This window comes from Loxodonta africana, chromosome 25 (genome assembly GCF_030014295.1).
Source record: "Loxodonta africana isolate mLoxAfr1 chromosome 25, mLoxAfr1.hap2, whole genome shotgun sequence".
Taxonomy (NCBI): domain Eukaryota; kingdom Metazoa; phylum Chordata; class Mammalia; order Proboscidea; family Elephantidae; genus Loxodonta; species Loxodonta africana.
In genome coordinates, this window is record NC_087366.1 from 38,244,408 (window position 1) to 38,250,254 (window position 5,847).

Consider the following 5,847-nt stretch of genomic DNA (forward strand, 5'->3'; position numbering starts at 1 on the left):
GGCTAAGACTTCCAACACGATGTTGAATAAGAGCGGTGATAAAGGGCATCCTTGTCTGGTTCCCGTTCTCAAGGGAAATGCTTTCAGGTTCTCTCCATTTAGAGTGATATTGGCTGTTGGCTTTGCATAGATGCCCTTTATTATGTTGAGGAATTTTCCTTCAATTCCTATTTTGGTAAGAGTTTTTATCATGAATGGGTGTTGGACTTTGTCAAATGCCTTTTCTGCATCAATTGATAAGATCATGTGGTTTTTGTCTTTTGTTTTATTTATGTGATGGATTACATTAATGGTTTTTCTGATATTAAACCAGCCTTGCATACCTGGTATAAATCCCACTTGATCAGGGTGAATTATTTTTTTGATGTGTTGTTGGATTCTATTGGCTAGAATTTTGTTGAGGATTTTTGCATCAATGTTCATGAGGGATATAGGTCTATAATTTTCTTTTTTTGTAATGTCTTTACCTGGTTTTGGTATCAGGGAGATGGTGACTTCATAGAATGAGTTGGGTAGTATTCCGTCATTTTCTATGCTTTGGAATACCTTTAGTAGTAGTGGTGTTAACTCTTCTCTGAAAGTTTGGTAGAACTCTGCAGTGAAGCCGTCCGAGCCAGGGCTTTTTATTGTTGGGAGTTTTTTGATTACCGTTTCAATCTCTTTTTTTGTTATGGGTCTATTTAGTTGTTCTACTTCTGAATGTGTTAGTTTAGGTAGGTAGTGTTTTTCCAGGAATTCATCCATTTCTTCCAGGTTTTCGAATTTGTTAGAGTACAATTTTTCATAATAATCTGAAATGATTCTTTTAATTTCATTTGGTTCTGTTGTGATGTGGTCCTTCTCATTTCTTATTCGGGTTATTTGTTTCCTTTCCTGTTTTTCTTTAGTCAGTCTAGCCAATGGTTTATCAATTTTGTTAATTTTTTCAAAGAACCAGCTTTTGGCTTTGTTAATTCTTTCGATTGTTTTTCTGTTCTCTAATTCATTTTTTTTTTTTTTTAATTCATTTAGTTCAGCTCTAATTTTTATTATTTGTTTTCTTCTGGTGCCTGATGGATTCTTTTGTTGCTCACTTTCTATTTGTTCAAGTTGTAGGGACAGTTCTCTGATTTTGGCTCTTTCTTCTTTTTGTATGTGTGCATTTATTGATATAAATTGGCCTCTGAGCACTGCTTTTGCTGTGTCCCAGAGGTTTTGATAGGAAGTATTTTCATTCTCGTTGCTTTGTATGAATTTCCTTATTCCCTCCTTGATGTCTTCTATAACCCAGTCTTTTTTCAGGAGGGTATTGTTCATTTTCCAAGTATTTGATTTCTTTTCCCTAGTTTTTCTGTTATTGATCTCTAGTTTTATTGCCTTGTGGTCTGAGAAGATGCTTTGTAATATTTCGATGTTTTGGACTCTGCAAAGGTTTGTTTTATGACCTAATATGTGGTCTATTCTAGAGAATGTTCCATGTGCGCTAGAAAAAAAAGTATATTTTGCAGCAGTTGGGTGGAGAGTTCTGTATAAGTCAATGAGGTCAAGTTGGTTGATTGTTGTAGTTAGATCTTACATGTCTCTGTTGAGCTTCTTACTGGATGTCCTGTCCTTCTCCGAAAGTGGTGTGTTGAAGTCTCCTACTATAATTGTGGAGGTATCTATCTCGCTTTTCAATTCTGTTAAAATTTGATTTATGTATCTTGCAGCCCTGTCATTGGGTGCATAAATATTTAATATGGTTATGTCTTCCTGATCAATTGTCCCTTTTATCATTATATAGTGTCCTTCTTTATCCTTTGTGGTGGATTTAAGTCTAAAGTCTATTTTGTCAGAAATTAATATTGCTACTCCTCTTCTTTTTTGCTTATTGTTTGCTTGATATACTTTTTTCCATCCTTTGAGTTTTAGTTTGTTCGTGTCTCTAAGTCTAAGGTGTGTCTCTTGTAGGCAGCATATAGATGGATCGTGTTTCTTTATCCAGTCTGTGACTCTCTGTCTCTTTATTGGTGCATTTAGTCCATTTACATTCAGGGTAATTATAGATAAATAAGTTTTTAGTGCTGTCATTTTGATGCCTTTTTATGTGTGTTGTTGACAATTTCATTTTTCCACATACTTTTTTGTGCTGAGGCGTTTTTCTTAGTAAATTGTGAGATCCTCATTTTCATAGTGCTTGACTTTATGTTAGTTGAGTCGTTACGTTTTTCTTGGCTTTTATCTTGAGTTATAGAGTTGTTATACCTTTTTGTGGTTACCTTATTATTTACCCCTATTTTTCTAAGTAAAAACCTAACTTGTATTGTTCTATATCGCCTTGTATCACTCTCCATATGGCAGTTCAATGCCTCCTGTATTTAGTCCCTCTTTTTGATTATTGTGATCTTTTACCTATTGACTTCCATGATTCCCTGTTATGTGTATATTTTTTTTTAATTAATCTTAATTTGTTTGTTTTTGTGATTTCCCTATTTGAGTTGATATCAGGACGATCTGTTTTGTGACCTTGTGTTGTGCTGATATCTGATATTACTGGTTCTCTGACCAAACAATATCCTTTAGTATTTCTTGTAGCTTTGGTTTGGTTTTTGCAAATTCTCTAAACTTGTGTTTGTCTGTAAATATCTTAATTTCGCCTTCATATTTCAGAGAGAGTTTTGCTGCATATATGATCCTTGGTTGGCAGTTTTTCTCCTTCAGTGCTGTGTATATGTCGTCCCATTCCCTTCTTGCCTGCATGGTTTCTGCTGAGTAGTCAGAACATATTCTTATTGATTCTCCCTTGAAGGAAACCTTTCTTTTCTCCCTGGCTGCTTTTAGAATTTTCTGTTTATCTTTGGTTTTGGTGAGTTTGATGATAATATGTCTTGGTGTTTTTCTTTTTGGATCAATCTTAAATGGGGTTCGATGAGCATCTTGGATAGCTATCCTTTCGTCTTTCATGATGTCAGGGAAGTTTTCTGTCAGGAGTTCTTCAACTATTTTCTCTGTGTTTTCTGTCCCCCCTCCCTGTTCTGGGACTCCAATCACCCGCAGGTTATCCTTCTTGATAGAGTCCCACATAATTCTTAGGGTTTCTTCATTTTTTTTAATTCTTTTATCTGATTTTTTTTCAGCTATGTTGGTGTCGATTCCCTGGTCCTCCAGATGTCCCAGTCTGCATTCTAATTGCTCGAGTCTGCTCCTCTGACTTCCTGGTGTGTTGTCTAATTCTGTTATTTTATTGTTAATCTTTTGGATTTCTACATGTTGTCTCTCTATGGATTCTTGCAACTTATTAATTTTTCCAGTATGTTCTTGAATAATCTTTTTGAGTTCTTCAACAGTTTTATCAGTGTGTTCCTTGGCTTTTTCTGCAGATATCCTAATTTCATTTGTGATATCATTAAGCATTCTGTAAATTAGTTTTTTATATTCTGTATCTGATAATTCCAAGATTGTATCTTCATTTGGGAAAGATTTTGATTCTTTTGTTTGGGGGGCTGGAGAAGCTGTCACGGTCTGCTTCTTTAAGTGGTTTAATATGGATTGTTGTCTCCGAGCCATCACTGGGAAACTAGTTTTTCCAGAAAATCCGCTAAAAAAAAACTGCAGTCAGATCCCTATCAGAGTTCTCCCTGTGGCTCAGGCTATTCAGATGTTAATGAAGCCGCCTGCGTCCAGTCCAGATCCCTGCGGGACGGTTCCCCGGCTCGGATGCTGCTCTTTCTGCTCCAAGATCAGTCACTGCCTCCCGGGGACTTCTCCTACCGGCTGCGTCCCACGCCACCCGTGGAACCGGCTGGTCCCCCTCCCGGGGTTAGTTCAGGGGGGTGGAGCAGGTCTCTGTGCTTGTGCCGTACCTGACTGGTACGCTGGCTCCAGGATCTGGAAACAATCGCTGCTTCCCCGTATTAGTTCATTCTCCGTCTCTAAATCTGTGTTTGTTGTTCAGGGTTCGTAGATTGTTATGTATGTGATCGATTCACTTGTTTTTCCGTGTCTTTGTTGTAAGAGGGATCCGAGGTAGCGTCTGCCTAGTCCGCCATCTTGGCTCCGCCTCCTCCTCTATTCATGTTTTGCTGAGAGTTTTTATCATGAATGGGTGTTGGACTTTGTCAAATGCCTTTTCTGCATCAATTGATCAAATCATGTGGTTCTTGTCTTTTATTTATATGATGGATTACATTAATTGTTTTTCTAATGTCGAACCATCCCTGCATACCTGGTATGAATTCCACTTGGTCATGGTGAATTATGTTTTTGATATGTTGTTGAATTCTATTGGCTAGAATTTTGTTGAGGATTTTTGCGTCTACATTCATGAGGGATATAGGTCTATAATTTTCTTTTCTTTTCTTGTGGTGTCTTTACCTGGTTTTGGTATCAAGGATATGGTGGCGTCATAGAATGAGTTTGGTAGTATTCTGTCCTTTTCTATGCTCTGAAATACCTTTAGTAGTAGTGGTGTTAACTCTTCTCTGAAAGTTTGGTAGAACTCTGCAGTGAAGCTGTCCAGACCAGGGCTTTTTATTGTTGAGAGTTTTTTGATTACCTTTTCAATCTCTTCTTTTGTTATGGGTCTATTTAGTTGTTCTAGCTCTGTTTGTGTTAGTTTAGGTAGGTAGTGTGTTTCTAGGAATTCATCCTTTTCTTCTAGGTTTTCAAATTTGTTTTAGTATAGTTTTTCATAGTAATCTGATATGATTCTTTTAATTTCATTTGGGTCTGTTGTAATATCACCCCTCTCATTTCTTATTTGGGTTATTTGCTTCCTCTCCTGTTGTTCTTTTCTCAGTTTGGCCAGTGGTTTATCAATTTTTTTCAAAAAAACAGCTCTTGGTCTTGTTAATTTTCTATTTCATTTAGTTCAGCTCTAATTTTTATTATTTGTTTTCTTCTGGTGCCTGTGGGTTTCTTTTGTTACTCTCTATTTGTTCAAGTTGTAGGGATAATTCTTTGATTTTGGCCTTTCTTCTTCTTGGATGTGTGCATTTATTGATATAAATTGGCCTCTGAGCACCACTTTTGCTGTGTCTCAAAGGTTCTGATAGGAAGTGTTTTCATTCTCACTGGATTCTCTGAATTTCTTTATTCCATCCTTAATGTCTTCTATAATCCAGAGTTTTTTGAGCAGGGTATTGTTCAGTTTCCAAGCGTTTGATTTCTTTTCCCTGCTTTTCCTGTTACTGATTTCCACTCTTATGGCTTTATGGTCAGAGAAGATGCTTTGTAATATTTCAGTGTTTTGGATTCTGCTAAGGCTTGCTTTATGACCTAATATGTGGTCTCTTCTAGAGAATGTTCCATGTGTACTAGAAAAGAAAGTATACTTGATTGCTGTTGGATGGAGTATTCTGTATATGTCTACGAGGTCAAGTTGGTTGATTACGGCATTTAGATCTTCCGTGTCTTTACTGAGCTTCTTTCTGGATGTCCTGTCCTTCACCGGAAGTGGTGTGTTGAAGTCTCCTACTATTATTGTGGGGCTGTCTATCTCATTTTTCAATGCTAATAGAGTTTATGTATCTTGCAGCCCTGTCACTGGGTGTGTAAATATTTAATATGGTTATATCCTCCTGGCCTGGTATACTGTCACTTTAATCATTATGTAGTGTCCTTCCTTATCCTTTCTGATGGATTTAACTTTCAAGTCTATTTTGTCAGAAATTAATATTGCCACTCCTGCTCTTTTTTGATTGTTGTTTGCTTGATATATTTTTTCCATCCTTTGAGTTTTAGTTTGTCTGTGTTTCTAAGTCTAAGGCATGTCTCTTGTAGGCAGCATATAGACAGATATTGTTTTTTAATCCATTCTGCCACTCCCCGTCTCTTTATTGGTGCATTTAGTCCATTTACATTCAGGGTAATTATGAATAGGTATGAATT